A 20,241-nucleotide genomic window follows, 5' to 3' on the forward strand; every position below is an offset into this window, starting at 1 on the left:
TATCTAATTTGAGCAGCTGATTGCCTGGTGCCTCTTGTGTTCCAGTTTCAGATTTGTCTGTGTCATAGGAAGAAGAGTTGGAATTGGCTTTGTTCCCTTCTCAGTGTGATTCAGCAAACACACTGGCATTGCTAAGGGAAGTTGTTTTGATTTTTTTGGCTAAGGGATGTGCTAATAAACTTTGGCAAAAGTTTATTTGAAGCAAATGTGCAAGTATAAGTGGGAGACCTTTCTTATTCTTTGTGGTTTTGTTGGCTGTGAAGGTTCTTTTTCCGTATTGTTTCCTCTTCTGGCAATTTGTGTTCATTTACAAGGATGTGGTTGTGAAAGAGAGAGATGGGAGAGGAGAGAATCTTACCAGCTTCACTGTTGGAAGCACACTGCCAGCGCAAGCCTTGCATTCATAAATTAGAAATTTAATTTTATTTCACTGAAGTTTATCTTCTAGCAGGACGTGCAGGACCTTCTTTGCATGGTTTAGGTCTCAGTTTATTAATACTTAATTCCTTATGTGATGCAAATAAACTGGAAAAGGGGATTTGGGTGTGGGGAGTTGGGGTGGGTTTTTTTGGTTTGTGGTGTTGTAAGGGGGTTCCAGTGAAGTGAAAAATTCTTGAACGTGAAGAAGACAAATGACAAGTCCCGACACACCATTTTTCCTGATACCAAACTACATTTCAGATGCAATTATTATCACAACAGTTAATTGCAAGCTGGTTTTTGAGTAACTTTCATCTCTATCACTTAAACTAAAACTATTTCAGAAGAAGAGTGCATTCTCATTACTACTCTCACAAAATGTGCAGAATTTGTATATTCCCATGATAGGGCACAGTGACAGAATTGTAATAGAGAAGATAAATGAACATTAAATAATTTATTACCCTTTTTTTTTCTATTCCACTTTAAAAAGTGATGTATGGCCAAAATAAGGAACTCATCTAATTTCTCTGTGCTGCAGTAAGTATTGTAGTGCATCTACTGAATTCAATTTAGATATTGTAATGGGATTTTAGATCTTATATATTTATATATGTAGAATATATATTTACTTTTAGCTTAGGCCTAAAATAGAGGTGTTCTGATAATTCTTCTGCAACTTCCATTTCATGGAAGTTCTGTACAGAACTGCAAGCTGACTTAGAGAAGAAAAAGTCACTTTGCAAGGTTTTCTATTGGTTTTAATATGCCAGCTGGGGGAAAAAAGCCCCCAGTACTTTACAGCAGAAATTTTCTTCACTCAGTTCTCAAAACCTGTTTTGCTTCACACTGCTTCTTAGTAAGAGTCTTGAAAGGGAAGACAGACACGAGCAGGTTCTCACACGAGGGCTGAGGCTGGCTAGTGGCCCGTGTGAGGAGCTCAGCTGGCACCAGGTGCCCCAGTGGCAGGAGTCAAGTGACAGCCTCAGCTCCGAGCCCAGGCTAATGTCCCCAGCTGGTGCCAGCCACTGGCAATGGCCAGGCAGCCCCTCTCCCAGTGAGGAGGATACAGGAAAGATACCAAATGAGAATTGGAGGCTTTCAGCTATTATTTATCCTGTAATTTTCCGCTGGATGCCAACAGAGAACAATTAGTTTCACAGAGTAGTTGGTGCCTGTCCTGGTCGTGATGGTTAGAGCTGCTTTTAATCAGGACGTGCTACATTGTGAAAAACACAAACAATGCCATGACATGTTCCTTTTTTCATTTATCTGTGCTGAAGGACTTCCTTGAAATGTAGAACAGGCTTTGTTGAAATGCTGCCTGTTTTCCTTTTCACCCAAACACGAGAGCCTGGTGTAGGTGTAGAACTCAGGAGTGCCTCAGAGCCACTGCTTCACCCTGCCAAGGCTGCAGCCAGGTGCTGAACTACCAAATGCTGCTGGGCAGGTACCAAGAGCGTGCCCAGCAGGAGGGATGTCACAGAGGCTGATGGCAGTGGCACATCCCTGTGGCAGCCAGGCATCCAAGGTGAATCTGTTTTGACCATGAACCCTCCAAAGAAGATCAAAAAGCTTTGAAACTAAGGTGGGAAAATGTACCATTATGATAGTTAATATCGTAATGGTACATTAATATCATCATGTACCATTATGATATTAACTAAAATCTTAGTAAATGGGATAAAATCAAAGCAACCAAAGGGAAATGGAAAGCATTTCAAATCACTTATTCCTTCAACTCCAGCTTTCCTGTTCTTGCAAGTGGGTCATCACACACTGACTCTTTTAGTCATTGTGGCAGAGCCTGCCCAGTTCTTCCTGTCACCTGTGGTCCTTGGGAAGTGTCCTTCCCTCATTCCTGAGCTGCAGTCCATGTGCTGTGTCACACTCACTGTGTATGAACTGGGGACAGCCAGGTTTCTGTGGGATGGTCTTGCCTTCCATGGGCTCCATCCCTGGGGTCTTGTTCCCCTTGAGCAAGTCCAGCAGATTTCTCTGTAGGAACACCCAGCGGGAAGTCAAAAACCCTGTCAGTTTTTAAAAGGACTCAGCACAACTCTGACCAAAACAGGGTGGGGACACAAAGGATAAAATATTTGTCACAGTGGCTGTGGAGGACTCAGGGAAGGCTTTCATGGTAACAGAAGGGACAAGAAGCCCACACTGGGTGCCAAATCCTCCTGCAGCTCTCACTGCCCAGCATTTTGGCACTGACCTTTCCCTCCCTCATGAGCATCTTTCCAACAGAAGGCCATGTGTATTCCTAGAGGATTTTATAGCATCTCTTGAGTTCCATACTGTGTTTTGAGCAATCTGAAGGTTAAACCCTCAGTGTTCCTTCAAAGATTCTGGTGATTTTAGAATTCATGTATCCTCTCCACAGAGATTTTTATTGATAACAGCCCCATACCCCATGTAAGAAATCCACAGAGTGGGTCTGCATATTGAAGAGTGATATTTTTAGCCTCACATCTTCCTGTACAGCACTGTCAGTGCTCAGAGGAAAATGATTATTTTATCTTCCCCTTTTTGTCTTAGTCCTGGTGTCAGAAACTGAAAGGTACAATTGGATGTTTTCCTTGGAAATTATCTACAATATACTGTAAGTCAAAAATAAATAGACTTTTGTATCTGTGATGCAGTGGTCAATTATTGTGTTATTTTTTTTTTCTTTTGTTGCTGTTGTTTTCCAGCCTATTGAGACAAAGGATGTAAATATGTCTTTGATGAGAGGGTTTTTAGGAAATAAAATATTGATTCCTGTTTGTTACCTGGAATCAAAAAATTTACAGCGAGATACCATTTTAGAATAGGAAGAAGGAATTAAAAGCCAGGAACATTTGACTGCAAATCTTTGTGTTCCAGATTGATCAGGAAAAGACAAGGCAAACTTTGGGATAACCGAGTACTATGTGGGTTTTCTCTTTGGAGACAAAACTTTCATTTTTAGTAATGGTTTCCAAGGCAACAGTTAGTCATAAAAGGACATTTCTAGTATATAAACAAGCATTTCTGTCCATACAGAGGACATCTAGGCTCTTGCATTCCTGCTCTTGGTTAGACTGTGTTGGATGTTGTAGATTCATTTAGTTTAAAACATGGTCAGGGTTCACATGTGTTTTAAAAGGAACCACATGGCCCCAGAACAACACTTTACATATAGTAAAATATTTATAATCAGAACAGAATTTGTGGCACTACTGTAAAAAGGACTAAACTTGTATTTCTTTTACAGGTGACACCTTAATAGTCTGCATTAAATCTGATTTTTAGCGAGACAAAAAGCTGCTACAAACAGAATTATATAATAAAGAAATGTATTCTAGATTTCTTCTATCAGCTTTATTTGTGAATCCATTCCTAATTCATTCATTTAGCCTTACCATAAGAAATACTTTCTTCTTTCCATAACAGTAGTTGGAGAATTGATTTATTGCATTGTATTTCCTGAATCACTTTGTAAACTTTATGGGTCTGATTCTTTTCAAGCCAATTGGGTGAAATAACCCATCCAGGAAGATTTTAGACTTATTATATTCATTAGAGGAGCAAGGATTGATGCCATTAATCTTTATAAATAATAGCAAACAGCAAAACTCTGGGGGGATCAGGATGAGACATTCATATTTTTTGACTTTGTTATATACTTTCCACATTACAAGACAATTTCAGATTTCCCTGAGTAGTACACAAGTAACAGGTTTGGGGAGAGAAGGTTTAATTTGCTGAAAAGTAAAACAAGATGCAAATGATTTTCCAGTTAATTTGGGATGTTAAGCAATAGTTTCTGAACAGCCTCTGTGCTATGGCAAGCATATTGCCTAGGTATTTACTTTAAGCTTAGAATTAATCAGGGACTGTAGAGTAAATTGGTTATTGGCAACCATTGAGAAAAAGAAGCTGCAAAGGTCTGCATTAACCTGCTTTCTTAAAACCCATTGGTGACCTAAGGTTGAGCATAAATGGTGTCAACTCCTCCACTCCTTGTGTGACACAATATGAAGGGTCTGGAGTACAGATGAGGAAAGGCTGAGGGATCTGGGGGGCTCAGCCTGGAAAAAAGGAGGCTCAGGGGGGATCTTATTACTCTCCACAACTCCCTGAAAGGAGTCAGATGGGGTTCAGCCTCTGCTCCTGGTAATGAGTGACAGAATGAGAGGAAATGTCAAATTGCTCCAGGGGAGGTTTAGATTGGATGTTAGAAAAATAAAATATCCTTCCAAGGCCACTGTGTGAGATTATAATATTATTTGCCAGACTAGAGCTGCAGAGCTCAATGGGATCCCAAAGGGGTTGTTTTTGGATAGGTCACTTGGTGCCATCCAGCCTCATCAGGATTCTTGTGCTCTTGTGTGGTTGAACCAGCGGGGGCTCCCGGGATGAGTGAAGAGATGAGAATCTTGACTCCATGTTTCAGAAGGCTGATTTATTATATTATTATATATATTATATTAAAATAATATATTAAAACTATACTAAAAGAATAGAGAGAAAAGGATCATCAGAAGCCTGGAAAGAACAGGAATGGAATGAATAACAAAGGCTCCTGACTCCGAGCCAGCTGACTGTGATTGGCCATTAATTAGAAACAACCAACATGCACCAAGCACAGCTGCACCTGTTGCATTCCACAGCAGCACACAGTTATTGTTTGCATTTCTTTCCTGAGGCTCCTCAGCTCCTCAGGAGAAAAATCCTGGCAAAAAGATTTTTCATAAAATATCATGGCTGCATACTTGGGCAGGAATCCAGGTGCTGCTGCCAGCCCCTGCTCTTATCTGGGCACACCCTGCTGAGGGCAAAGGTTTGCTCTTAGCTGCAGTCCAACAGTAGGAATTCCTTAGGAATTCCTCTGCTGGGACTCTGGCACACACATCAATATTTTGAAGAAGTAAATATCTCAGAATGTGGGCAGGAAGCAAGTTCACAAGAGCTGTGCTGATGTGTCCAGTTGTGAGAATTACATTAAGTGGTTTTAACGTGTGTGAAGGGATTTGTGTCCACTGGTGGTGAGATCAGCCACCTAGCCATGAGTGCCAGCTTCAGCTGGATCCATTCCGTGCTCCCAGAGGATGCCTGGGGCTGGAGACTCTGTGTGTGCCCTCCTCAAGCCTCTGTCATCTGCTGTGGTGACCTGGACAGAGCATCCTCAAGGACAAGCTGCCAGCAGTGAAGGAGCAGCCAAAGGAAGGAGTGTCTTGGAAAAGAAGACTTTTTGCCTTTTGGGCTGTACCAGTGTGAGGTATGATGACTTTTAATTAGTAGCTGTGTGTTTAAAAGTAACAGGAATCCCAAAGTGAGCCATTCAGTGCAGGGTGTGGTGCTTGCTATTTATTTTATTTATTTTTGTTGTTTGTAGCAGCCCCTGAAGATGAAAATATGCCTGTGACAAAATTTAAACATTTGGAAACACTAATTTTCAAATTCTCTCTTCAGCTTTTATCCAGCTGTGATCCCAAGTTTACCTAAGAGGTTTTCTGGTTTATTTAACCCTCCTTAAATTTAGTAATAGAAACAAACAGGCTATAAAAGTCCACAACAAAGGCAGACCCATAGGAGGAAGGTCCCAGGACAGGAATGAAACGTAAATGTAAAATTAAACTTTCTTCATGTTTTGTCAAACTTTGTATTTCTGTGAATACTCACTTCCACAGTCATTTGAGTTTTGAGAATGCATACAAAAAAACCATGCAAATTTGCATTTAGATGTGCAGAAATTTAAAAGGAGTTTAAAGATTGAATTTATTTATAAAACTTATTCTCATCCCTGCGTTTTTCTTTCACACCACTCCAAGTAGGAACTCCAAATATGGATTTGGCAGAGAAATACAGTTGGAAATTTGCATTTCACTTTTTCATTCCCAAAATTATGATGTTGATGAATTCAACACAAATTTGTCCTGAGATTTTGGCTGTAAAAAAGGTGGTATTTTATACTTCATTCCTAATGTGGCTCTCAAAGCAACATCCATCATTCGTTGTAATCCAATTTAATTTCAAATTAGAAGAATATATTGTAGTGTAATCAATCTGAAGGATGCTGCCTTTAAAGATTTGCAAGCTCTGCCATTCTTTTAGCTTGGATTCCAACTTTTTGTCTCTCTAGCTCCTCCCATTTTCATATCAACAAATTTGAGTTTTGAACTCTACATGTATGTGCTTTTGCTATTTTTCAGTGTGACTCTCTGAACATCTCTCTGTGATTTTATTTACAAATGTTTCATAAGATTGAGAATGAGCTACTTACAGATCTGTAGTGCTGGTGCTCTTGGGGATCTTTGCATCTTAGGAGATAACTGATGAATCTCCTTGTGGCATTTAACCCTGAAGGTGGTTGCATTTTTCCCCTTACATCTCTGAGCAAATCTTAAGTAGCTGTGCAAGGAGAGAGGAGGTGGAAAAACTCATTGCACTTCAAATAACTTCTGAAGTAAGTTAAAAGAGGATTGTGAATTTCAGAAAGCTACAGGTGGTGTTTTTGAAAAGGCATGGGGCTGGCCAAGGCACCAAAGTTACTGATCTCTCAGCTGGGCATGGAGACCTTGAAAAATGGTCTGTGCACACTGTTCTCCTTGGGAACTAGCCCAATAAATGTAGGCAGTACACTTCCATGTGTGTGTATACATCCACTGCATTCTGTGAGCAGTCATTTTGTTATTAATTCCTCGTTCTGTTAATAGATTTTTTTTTTTAGCTAACAATTTTCAGAATATTAATCTAATTTCAGGCACAGCTGGGATTTGATTGCATGCATTTATAATTTTTAATGAGAATTGTAATTTTGAAACTACAATTGAAGAAGCTATTGTAAACATGCAGAACATGCTTATACATTTTTAGTGAGATCTTTATTCCCTCAGAACAATACTATCCACACTTAGGAGTAAAAAAGTAGGTGTACTGGCATAAAACCAAAGCTATTGCTCTGTTGCTAATTCTGTGAATGAATGTAATCCTGAATGCCTGTTTTGTTTATTGCAAATGAAGGATCACAGTTCACTTAGGATTTTAGTATTCATTGTAACAACCAAGGTGCAGTAAATCACAAAATATCTTTCCTGTGCTGGAACACACCTGCACTCTGCACAGCTCCTGATATACTGTTTAATGAGCTTCAAGGCAGTCCATTAAGGCCAAAGCAGTTGCTTTCAGTGGCATGACAGCTGACAGTAATTCCCATAGGTTATGGTATTTTGATACATATAATAAAAAGGACAATCTCTTTAAAGCCTTGAAAAAGAATGTAACTTATTCATGTAGGTGTCTTTTTTTTTTCTCTCATTAAAAACTACTGGTACCTTTCAAAGATGAGTTAAGAAACTATTATAAAATCTGTTTTCTGTGTGCTTACAAGCAGTAAACAATTCACTGGGAAAAGAAAACCATTCAGCTCCAGTGAGCCAAACAGCTGAGCTCTAACTCCTTCATTTAGTTATTGGTAGGTGAAAGGAAGTAAGATCTGGATGATTCTTCATTTTCATTTGTTGTACTACTCTCAATGGGAATTTATGAGCCATATTAAATATCACTGTAAAAAGTAACTACTCTGCATACAGGCATATAAAACTTCTGGGTTGAAAATTTGAAGCACTTGGCTTCAGCAGGCTTTTATAAAGCTTCATAATTAAATCTTGACATATTACACAGCAGGATGTGTTATGTCCATGAGTATAATTCAATGAAGTCTTGACTCTAGTCAAAGAAAAAAAACCAAAAAAAAAAAACAAAACCAGCCACCTTTGGACTTGGTTATTTAAAAGCAGGCAGTTATTCAGGTGTGTATTTCAAAGCTCACGTGGAAGGAGCTTGGAGAGGAGGAGACTCATCCTCATCCTGTGTCTTCAGCTGCTGTAGGGCATTTATGGTTCTGTCTCATTTCCCCTGCTGTGCTGTGTGTTGCACTGAGCTGGCTGTGTCAGCTGGCAGCAGAGAGTTATGACCCTGGAAGAGATGGAAAATTCTCAGCAGTGCTGCTAGATTGTGATGAAATCCTGTTTATTTTTCAGAGTTGGGAATTCCTGGGTGCTAAAGATCTGACATATGGTTGCACTGTTGTTTTAGGGGGTGGAGGGTTTTCTGACTGGTTCCTGAGGAATTACCCTACATTGTACTAGAGTGTGACTGGCTAGGCCTGTGTTTCTTAATGACTGTCATCAATCTGATATCTATCAAATGAGAAAAAGGCATTGAAATTTCAGAGATGCTATCTATATTCATGGTCCACAAAAATAAATGGTAACACAGAAAACAAGTTCTGTTAATTTAGCAAGGATTTGACCCTAATTGATTTTAGCCTGGAATTCTGACATCCAGTCTTCAAAACACAAGTCTGGGGGAAACCAAGATTCCTTTTCTTCATTTACTTATGTGAAGAGAGCAAGTGGGGACTTTTGGGGGAAAATATCAGCATTATGGATATGCTGAGTCACCATGTGGATGTGGTACTTAGGGATGTGTTTTAGTGATGAACACGGTGGGGATGGGGTGATGAGTGGACTTGATGAACTTAGAGGTGTTTTCCAAACTAAGTGATTCCATGGTTCTCCCTGCTTCTCTGGGTAATATTGCACACCTGGGAGGTGTGTAATTTAGGATACATTAATGATGGAAGAGTTCACAGATAATAAAGGAGTATCTCTCCATGTTGCTCAGCTATTCTTTGTATAAAGAATCTGCCAAAGGGTAGATCCCTGAAATATGAAACAGGGGAGTTCTAGCCTAGTGTGATTTGTGCTTTTCTGTTTACATGCAGTACTGATGTTTCATAATCTCTTCTGGGGGAACCTGTGGCCTGATTGCTGTTGTGTCAAGATTTTGGTATTCACTTCAGCTAGAAGAAGGAAGTAAAAAAAAAATACACGTCTCACATGCTGATTAATTTTTCTGCTCACTTTGATACTAATTCTAATATTTCTCCTGTACATGATATCAAAGTTGTTGTAAATGGGATTCTGTAATTACAGAAGGAAGTTTCTGAAGCAAGGTAGACACGTGTTAAACTTAATCTACTTTCACATTTCTGTAATAGAAATGTTAACTTGGGAATAAGACTGACCTAGTTATTCACCTAAATTAATCCCCAGTGAAATCAACCAGAGGAATTTCCACTGACCATGTAGGAATTTTGATTTGCCCTAAATGAAAAGGATAACTACAGAAAGAAGCTTTTCACTGTTGCCTGTTTGCTTACAAGAATGAAAGCTAGATTATCTTCAGCCATACACACACCCTTGAGAATCTCGCTTGTGCGCTTTCCTTATCAATCAGATTTTCAAAACTTTGCAATGGTAAACTTTAATTCCTTGCGTTCTTTTTTAGCCCTCCTCTTTGGCAGACTTTCAGGATAGCAGCTTCTTGCCCAGCTGTGAGTTCTTCCCTTCTTTACAAGGGGTGGTTGGGAGGGGAGGATGATTCACAGTTTGTGGTTTCTGGTTTTCCCTTTAAGCAGAATGTCGCAGGAATATTGCGGCACGGTGCTCGTCTGCCTGAAAAACATCCTAGATTGGTGTGACTCTGGTAAATTTAGGTCAGACATCACAGTCTTTACTCACTACTCACTCAGGCAAAACTCCTATTGAGGCCAATGGGAATTTTGCCTGACTAAGCACTGTGGGATTTTGCCCTTAGTATCTAAAATATTTGATCTGTTGCCTGTGCTTTTGGAAGAGCTCTAGAGGCAAATCTGGTATCTTGTCCTTGACTGCCTCACTGTGGCTGTATCCTCCTCAGCCTAAAGATTCTTGTGCCTCCCAATATTAAGCATCTCTTCATTGACAGCATATTAAAAAAAAAAAAAAAAAAAAAAAAAAACACAAAAAACTGCAAAACTTCATAACAACCATATTTTAAGTAATTCCAAAATCAATATGCAGTAACTCTGTGTATTAGTGCATGAAAATGAAATGATGTTTTTGTATTGTGGACTCCTTGTTCCACTTTTTTCTGCTCTAGAGCTACAGAATTTTGTTTTCAGTTGTGAGGGCTTGGGGAGGAAAAAGAATTTTTACTCTTAAGAAATCTCATGGCTTTTTGTTGTCTCTTATAAAATATTTCACAGGTTCATATCACTGCCTGTCCCACAGAGGCTTTTGGTTCACAGCTCAAATGTCAGAAATTCATTCAGTAAGAACCAGGGTCAGTTTTGTGGAGTAAAAGATTTGGCAAACTGAGTCATTAAAAAACTCAAATTCACTACTATCTCGAAATAGTTTTGTTTGCAAGTAAGGCATTAGATGAACATGCTTAACTGCCTTCACAAAGAAATGTGTGGCATTTGGATATAAAGAAGGATAGATAAAGACTTAAATCCCCATGGAAGATCTCATTTTCTTCTTAATAATGTCACCATGTTTAATGTTATGATTTTTCACTGTTTTTCTAAAATTAGCTGAAGTGCATTTTGAGATGAGCCTGATAATCCTCTCCCATAACACCGCATCACTGACTGTGCTTTCATTGTTACCCTAATTTTTATCTGCCTCTGTCTTCACTCTCAGTGCATTACCTATTAGTGCTTCCTCTGTTTCCTCTTTTCATTGTATCTTGTTTTATATCAGACCCTCTGGAACTGGAACTATCACTTTTTTTTTCATCAGGCACTCTGCTTTTCATTTAAATTCCCTCTTGAAGATCTACATCTGAGGGTTTACTACAAACCCTTTTGAATAAAAATGCAGTCACCCTACTCTTTATTTAAAACAAAAAGCTCTAAATCTCATCATAAATGTGTTGCACATCTCCTTAGAATCTTACTTATCCTTACTCAGGCTGAATAACTCCCAAATCTTCAGAACTTCTCCTGAAATAAATACTCCTAAACGTGGATAAGGTGTTATCCAGCATGAACAATTACCTTGAGCTCTTTCTCCCACTGTAACTGTCACAACCTGTACAAAAGAACATTTGGTAAACAACCAGTTGTAGCCTAAGAAAAACGTGCTAGAACCATTTCTCCAAAATGAGGAAGCTGGGAACACTTATAAAATATTTGCCTCTCTTTACACAGCCTCCTTTAAATTCATCATTATAACCCACGGGGTGAACTCCAATATTAATTTCATGCCCAAATCCTGCAAGTCAACCATGACACTTAGCCATTCCTCTTATTTCAGCCTCTTTAGCAATGTCATGATTATAGAATAATTTATTTTATTTTTAAACACAGAGAGGCTTTTCAGTGCTGATAAACTCCCAGAATTACAGGAGCAGCACTATTGATTAAATGCATCAGCCTGGCCCTGGTTTCATTCTGTATCAGTGAATAAGCCTTGCACAATCATTGTAGTGTCACTTTTGTATTATGCTTAATGTAGTTAAACACATTTCTTTGAATTGATCACTGAATTTTCACCAAACTATTAATGAAATTTTTGGCTTTGTGAAAGTACCTAAATGAAGAGACTCTCTTCAGCCTTTTCTCTAACAAGCTAGAATAATTAATTCAAGTTGACAAATAATGTATTCAACAATATCTTTAAGTAAATGTTCTTGATATAAAGTTTAATTTGGTCTTTATTCCCTTGGTCTGATTTTTGATATAATTTTCTCAGGAATAGCTCTCTGACTAATCTTTTCCTAAGAAGTTTAGTATAGTTCATTACAGGAGTGAAGTGATTCAAATGTGTTTTAAAAGTAAACAGCTCCTGTTCTGGGGCTGTGGTGTACTCAGGATACTTTTCAAATGTGCAGATGCTGATTAGGGATGAAAATGTATTCCCAGAAGTTGAGAGAGCTGGTGTGTATCTGTCTTGAGTGACAATGATTCAGTTGTGTTGTTCTAAATTGAAAGAATATATCATATATTGGTCTAGATTTACTCAGTAAACATTTGGAGTTGTTAAAAGGGGAGGAAGACAATAGAGCACCCTACAAATCATCCAGGGAAGTCAAGGATCCCTATTCCAGCATCTCTAATTAACACTGTGTAATTACACACATTTAATTCTTTTATTCATTCTTTTTGCTTAACCATGTAGCCTTAAAATGTTGTTTTGCAGAATTTCCAGTTTAATATGTCATGTTAAAAATATTCCTATAGCCAGCTCTTCTGGGTAAGAATGGAAGCAGGATTGCCACAGTCCCCCTTGGCTTTAGGATCAGAGATGGGCATTGAATTGCCAGCTTGAACTGGGGCTTTATTCCATGTGCTAATTGAAATAACTCTTGGCTTTCTCTTGTACTTGCACTAGAGTAAGCCAGCAGCATTTCTGCTCATGCTTTTGTAGCGAGTCTGGCCTTGTGCATTTGCCTGTCTGCCTCTCAAGATTCCATCTCTGCCACTTGTTCCTTTGTGCTGGAGACAGGCTGATGCTGGGCATTGCCACTGAAACAGGAAGGCATGCTTTGTACCATATAAATGGATTATTTCTTGTGAACAGTAACTTTCTTGGACTAGGCCCTTGTTTTTTTGGTTTTTTTAATCAGAAAGACTGAAAAACTTTCTGGGATTCCTTTAGTCTCTTGATCAAATTCTGGTTTTTTTTCATGGTACAACAATGTCACAATAAAAGCAGGTATAGAAAAAAAGGGAGCACATAGAAAGATGCACCTAACACCTGTGACTAACTTATATATTTCATTGCACAGTATTTCTTCTGAATTTTGCTCAGTTTATAGAATAAAAGGGGAAAAAACCCACACCACAATACACCGTAAATTATTCAATGAAATGAATGCACACTGTGTGTGCAGACTTTCTTTGCAGTCTTTTCTAAATGAGAGCTGCCAAAAGTTCATGAAACTGTCATGCTCATAAATTGTTTAGCAGATCTGCTACACTCTTCTTGAAAGAAATATTCTGGGATCCATGGCTTCACTATTTGTTGAGGGTTTAATATGTTTGGTTTTTTCCTTTCCAATTGCATATAGAACATTTGGCCTCTGTAAGAAATAGGACCATAAATAACATGTGCTTCTTAATTAGGAGAGAACAGTGAGGGGGCTTGTATATATTTTTGGCAACAACTAATTTCCACAGAATAGTTATATCCTATTGGTGGACAGAATCATCTAAAGGGTCATTTTGACATGCAGAAGATACCAGGTTTCATGGTTAAATATTTTAATTTCAGCAGGGCTTTAAGTCCCTTTTGGAAATTGAGGAGAAAAGGCTTTTGACAGGACCCTGAGTCAGCCAGAACTTTGGGGAGAAAAATGCAGATCTTGCTTGAAGGTTGGGCTTAGTCAGGGACTTTACAAATTGTGCCTTCTCATCTCTAGGAAATTCTTTCTCTCCTCTCTGAGGTTTGGCTGCCAGATCATCACAAACTTCTCGAGGCTGTCTCTTGCCAGCCCCATCTTCCCTTCTCCTGAGTCCCTCCCTGAGCAGAGTCAGTGGCAGCCCAAGCAAAGGGGCCTCAAGTAAAGCTGGAGGAAACCTGGAGCCTCCCCCAGGGCTTTCACCTAAAAACCCAAAGAAAAATGAAAATATCTATCTTACAGGATTGCTGCCTTTTCCTGTTCTAAAAAGGCCAATTATTGCTCCATCTCCTGACTGGAGGACTGACATAACAAGTAGCAAAATTTGTATTAGTCAGCTGTACATGATGGGATGTTCTTTGCTAATGTCTGCAGTAAAATAGACATATCTAAAGCTCATAGAAAAATTTAAGTAAAGATTGATGTGGCATGCCAAAGATTCATCAAAATAGAGATGAATACCTCAGGCTTCGAAAGTTCTGTCCAGAAGGTCTGTTCCATGAAGAGAAATAGCTGTTTCATTCCTAGCTTCAATTTGTGTGCAAATTTAATTACAGCAGACACACAGGCTGGGCCCCGCAAACTGCTGACATCTCACTTGTCAGAATGGGTGATTTTACTCTGAGTTATCTTTGTTTGGGAAGCATCAGCTGCTGGAGTGATCATGGCACTGAAATACAGGTGCTTTTCACAAAAAACCTTGAAGACATGTCTCTTAAAAATTCCCCCTCAAAGTACTTACTCAAAATACAAATTCAAAATACAACTAACATTTTCCAGTGGGGCCATAATTTTTTTCATGAGAGATTAGGCTGGAGAGATTTTTTTTTCATAGGGAACAGGCCTTTCTGAGGAACGTGCCTCTCTACACCCAAGATCTTACCCTGGCACTTGAGAGATGTGTACTTTGATAGATATTTTGGTGGGAAAAAGCTATTTTTCACAGCTAATATGCACACAACTCTTGCTGCTGGCTGTGCAACACCAGTTTTCTAGCCCGTGTGAATGGCACCTCCCAGCTGTTCAGCGTTCCTGCAGGTTTCATTGGCATCACACACTTTTATTTGCAGTTGCTGTGTTGCTGACATCTCCATGGACCAAGCTGTTCATTGCTCATGAGCAGTTCCTTCATGTAGGCATATGTGTTGTTTGCTTTGTGTCAGAGTCCTTCAAAATACCAATTCCCAGTTTTCTGTCTTACTAAGTTTTCATAGGCCGGTATCTTTCAGGAGCACAGCAGAAGCTGGTGAGACCCCCTGAGGATTCTGGGAGGTTATTCATGTACTTATGAGCCATCACATTTCTACCCAGCTGCTAAATATAATTTCACAGTTTTTCCCACTTCTACCTGCCTTGTTGTTTGTAAGAAAATATGTCACAACCGGGAATACAATAAACAAATCTTCAAAGAAGGAAATCTTCTGGGATGAGGCATCAAAACCACATGGATTTTTTTTCCCTTTTCCCTAATTTTGCCTCTTTTGCTTCCTGCTCTATGTCAGCTTCTCAAAAGTACAGAGTAGGTGCGGGGACTTAGCTGATCTTGCTGCTTACTTATCCAGGGTCGTGACAGTGTGGATAAAGCAAACCACGATGTTTATCCTAGAAATGGACCAAATGCTGTGTGTTCATTGGAACATCTGTGAGTTTGGCTCGATGACAAGTCCCAGAGCAACACAAGAAACCTGACATTTTCCTCCTGCAGCTTGATAGTGCTGATACATGTTTAATCAAATTAATGGTAAGAGGAATAGTAATAGAAAATTTAAAAAAAAAGAAAAGAAAAAAACCTCAAAGCAAATCCAAGCCTAAAATATGAAAGTGAATTTCCATTATGAAAGTTAGCATGCTAGCTGAATAACAGAAAAAGAGAAATTAAGAAAATAGAACAGACTTTGTGATCTTAGAGCTTGAATTCCTTTCTGCTGGTTTTGCAGTGTTTACAAAATCAGAGGTAGGAGATCAACACTGCTGTACTTTGGGACATGCAACACAGTGTTGCACTGAGGAAAAACTTTGATTTATTGTAGTGAGTATGATTCATTATTTAACAGCCTAGAGGTTTATATGTGTTTCTGTGGCTTAATGACTTCAGCAACATTTCTCTGTTGCATATGGAATATAATGCAGGACTGGAAAGCATTATAAAGATTGTTCTAAGGTGGAATTGTTAGAGGTAACACCTTTTTTTGAGTCGCATAGTTTATCCTTTCCTGGTTAAGTGCATACTGAGAATAATTGTGATTTTCCATACCAAATTAGCACTTTGCATTCAGAGCAGTTGACCATTATTTTGTTCTATTTTTACAAGTAAAAAATCTATCACATGTCACGTGTGAGATGAAGACACTTCCCAGGAACCCAGCAACTGCATAAGCTGGAACTTTATTTCAGAGATTCTTCTCTTCTACCTTGCTGTTTTACCCATATAAATCATTTCCAGCCTGGTTTCAGTAACAATGAGCATCCGGAAATCCAGTTATTGCCAGTGGGAGTTGCAGGTATTCAGAATATTTGATGGTCCTCAACTTTTGTCTCTATTTTTCCCAATGTGAAATGGAGACAGCAGCTTCTTCAGAGGGTTGCCATGAGAGTAGTTAGTTGGGAGCTGTAAAAGATGCTGAGGAGTAAAATGGCTGAGCAGTGTTACTGCCCCATTTTCATGTTTAATCATTTCAGCAAAATCACCTCTTGTTTTTGGAAATACACATAAAATATGAAGCGTGAAAAACAACTCTGCAGATGTGGTTACACTGCTTGGAAAAATCATTATTGGTCAGCATACCTGAAAAAAAAAAAACAACCTTTATAGGCTTTTAGGGAATTGTGAAGACAATTGAGCAACAAAACAAAAACAAGATTGTTTATCTGACTTGAGGCTTTTGTATGGTGCATTTGCTGTGATTATCATGAATCTAAAGAAGGCATTTTCAACACTGAGCTTTTCAACCCTCAAGTGCCAAAATAAACAAACTTATTTAAGTGTACTCATGCTTATTTTTGCTATACATTTTTAATGAAGCAGCAATTGTCTGTATTCCACTGCTGAAAATCTTATACAACTGAAAGATTTTGAAGCATAAAAAAGATCAAATGTGCAATAAAATGCTATGGCATTAGTCCGTGGAAACACTGTGTATATTGCAAAAAGGAATACACATGAAAAAAGATTGTTCATTGCTTTCATTAACTCTTTTGTGATTGGGGATAGAGGGCATTACTTGTGGTTGGTTGGTTGGTTGTTTTTTTTAAATTAAGCTGAGTTATGCTAAAAGTGCAGCCTAATCTACCTTTCACTGGTTAGAAGAATACATGCCCCAGAGTTATGGATGCTGTAGTCATGGGGAGAGTCTCAGAGAGTATTCCAGAAGGTGTGGAAGTTTAAGGATAAAGGACTGATCTGTATCAGTTTCCCAGAGCACATTCTTAAGGCTGTAATTAGCCAGCTCTCTGGTACCTGGAATAAATCAACTAATGTTCTGGAAGTTGCTGATAAGGGACGGTGGCTTCTTTCCAGTGTTGTTTTTGGTGGTGTTAAATCACTGGACACTGAGTTTACTGGAAGGTTTCTCATCCTGTTTTACTGGGTGAAAGTGTGATCCCCATCCTCTGAAAGATTCAAGTTCTTCCTTCAGCTCTTTCACTTGATTTTTACTGGTTGTTGGGAATTCCTAAGAATGATCACCAGGCTGCTCCAGGAATTTCCAGTCTTCAACAAAAACAAGCAACTGAGGAATGCATTTGTTATAAAATACACTCTCCTTTGCTGTGAGTGTGAAAATAAGTATTGTCTTGATTAGCACTCTGGGTTGGTTTCTTTTCAAGTGATACAGATTTTGAAGATAAGGTTGAACTTTAGCACTTCACACAAAAGATCTTAACAACAAGAAATCAAAACCATGCATTAGTATTCTATTACTTTGTTGATATCAAAACTGTTTTGCTTTAATTTCCTTAAATATAGAAGATCATCATCCAGAAATCAAGTGGAAGCAAAAGAGCAGGTTGTTAACTGTCTAGAGACCGAGTAGAAAAATGCATTTTCCTAAAATGTCATTAAATTCTGCTGAATGTTTTTTATTTATTCTACCTGAAAGAGTTTGCCTTCAGATGCTGCAGGTACAGCTGTGCTAGAGCTTCCTATTGCAATGCATTTCTTTGTTTGTCCACCAGAGATCTGGAAATCCATTTCCTGACTTTATATTCATATATGCATATGTTCATTTTTCAGTATATAAATGTAACTCAGATGATTGAAAAAGAAGAAACTGTCAGTACATATGATTTTGTAGCACAAAAAGATGCTTCCTGCAGAAGTTGCACCCATATATAATGCAAGTTTCCATGTAAGCATTGCTGCCATGCACCTGTGCCTGAATGCTGAAAATTATTAAAATGGCTGTCTCTCAGTAAATTTGGGCTTTAAGAAGCTTTGTCATTTGACAACTACCTCTGTGAAATTAACATTTCTGAATTAAAAATAATAATTTTTAAAAACCCTCTTTGTTTTACAAGATTCTGAGCTAGGTCATTGGTGGTTTTTTTAGTGAAATAAATGTGCTGGATTTTTTTTTGTAGAGACACTCTAAAAGGTCAATTTTCAGCTACTTTGATGAAGCATTGTGGTGACTTTTTGAAGGTAATGCAAGAGTTCCAACTGTCATTATAAAATCAACCCCAGCTGATCTAGCACCAGTGGCAAGTTTGATGTCAGAGAATGGTTTGGGTTGGAAGGGACCTTAAAGACCTTGTAGTTCCAATCTCCCCTCCATGTGTGGGGACACCTTCCACTGTCCCAGGTTGCTCCAAGCCCCATCCAACCTGGCCTTGATATCCAAGTACTACTTCATCAAAATGTTTCCTACTGATGATGTCTTACTGTAATATGTCATGGAAGTGACATATTATATGATAAGGTAAAATATTCCCTGAGCAAGGTACAGGAATGATAAATTATGTTAATATGTTATTCCCATTATATTACCTTCAGTCAGATGATGATTTAGTATGATGCACCATCAGAAAAACTCAAAGTGTTATGTCATCTGGGGATTACAAGGTGTAAATCCAACTGACTTATGGAACAAAAGGTATTCCAGTGCCACAGTTCACAAACAGCCTAAATTAAAGTATGTCAAGATACAGGAAAAAGTACAAAAGTCGAGGAAGTGCAGTAGTAAGGAGTGTGACTGTTGTAAAGGCCAGAAGCAGATGCTCAGTGTCTGTCAGCCAACAGTGCAGCAGTACAAACACCAGTGTATGAAACTGGCCTTGCCACTGGTGTGACTGGAGCTGCCATCAGGCTCATCACTCAGGGCTTTGCTCTGGTGAGCTGCAGATGAGCGTGACATAGAAACCAGCTTGATGCTCAGTGCCCTTTGCTCAGGCAGCTGGCAGAGATCTGGGTGGATGTGGGTATCTGCAGCAAGGCTTGGCCACATTCCTGTGCCAAACTATTCATCATCCAACAGATGGTTATCCTATTATTCAACAATTTGCATACTGCCACACTGCAGTGATCTATGGACACTGCCACTGTGTCACTACACCAAACAGAAACATCAGAGAAGCTTTGTTGTGAAGCAGCTCTTGCTTGGACTGAAAACTACTCTTGTAGTTAATTTCTTTGGCATTTTTTTGGCGATGCGCTTCATCTTCGTCGGTGTTTGTGCAGCTACAGTCTGACAACACTGTGTTGCGCCTTCTGCTGGACTCCATGATGCTTGTGTGTCTCTTGCTACTCAGAAAAAAATCTGTGAATCTGTGGGATACCTTCCAGGGTCAGAGGAGAGGGGAAAACTTATTTATTTATTTTCATGAAGCCTTGTGTCATCATGCTCCGTTACAGACTTCAGCTGCATCTTCATGCCACAGTTACCCTGGTTCTCAGGCTGCCTTCTGCAACCTCTATAGCACAGCTTCTGATCTTCTGAGCATCTCCCCAGGCACCTTCACAACACCTACAGCTTCTTGCTCTGCTCTTCCACTTCCCTGCTAAAGCTCAGATCCCTCCCATGCTCCTGTGGCCTCATGCAACATCAATTTACTCATAAGCCTTCCACATCCCTATACCTGTCTCCCCAGTAGCCCAAATATTTGCCAGCTGGGCAACATGTGTTGTGCCTGAAATTCTGCAACCTGATGGGCCACAGAGCTGCTGCTGTGTTGGCCCAGAAGTACAGCAGCATCTTGAGCTCTTCCAGCTGGAGAAATACAGGATCTCTCTGCTTTGCTTGGTACTGGTTTTCATTAAACACATGGGAAATAGGCAAGGGATCAGCTGGGTCGTTGTAGAGGCCCAATGGTCCCTGAGATCTCTGCAGAGAACTGGCAGACACAAGACAGTGGGATGTTGATGATTCCTCTCCGTGTGTGGAGACGCGAGGCTTGACTCCATTTCAGAAGGCTGATTTATTATGTTAGATATTATATTAAAATACTACATTAAGACTATACTAAAAGAACAGAGAGATCAGAAGGCTCAACAAGAACGAACAGAACAGAATAGAATAACAAAAATCCTGTGACTGCTCACAGCCTTGGCACAGGTGGCTGTGATTGGTCATCAATGGAAAACAATCCACATGGACCAATCACGGATGCACCTGTTGCATTCCACAG

General features: G+C 39.2%; 1 protein-coding gene across 1 annotated transcript in view; it reads left to right on the top strand.

The window, feature by feature from the left end:
* EPHA6 (EPH receptor A6) overlaps positions 1-20,241 on the top strand; it is a 372,058-nt gene that overhangs the window by 326,309 nt on the left and 25,508 nt on the right. The window lies entirely within an intron of this gene.

Source organism: Onychostruthus taczanowskii, unplaced genomic scaffold (genome assembly GCF_017590055.1).
Source record: "Onychostruthus taczanowskii isolate IOZ18803 unplaced genomic scaffold, ASM1759005v1 scaffold67, whole genome shotgun sequence".
Taxonomy (NCBI): domain Eukaryota; kingdom Metazoa; phylum Chordata; class Aves; order Passeriformes; family Passeridae; genus Onychostruthus; species Onychostruthus taczanowskii.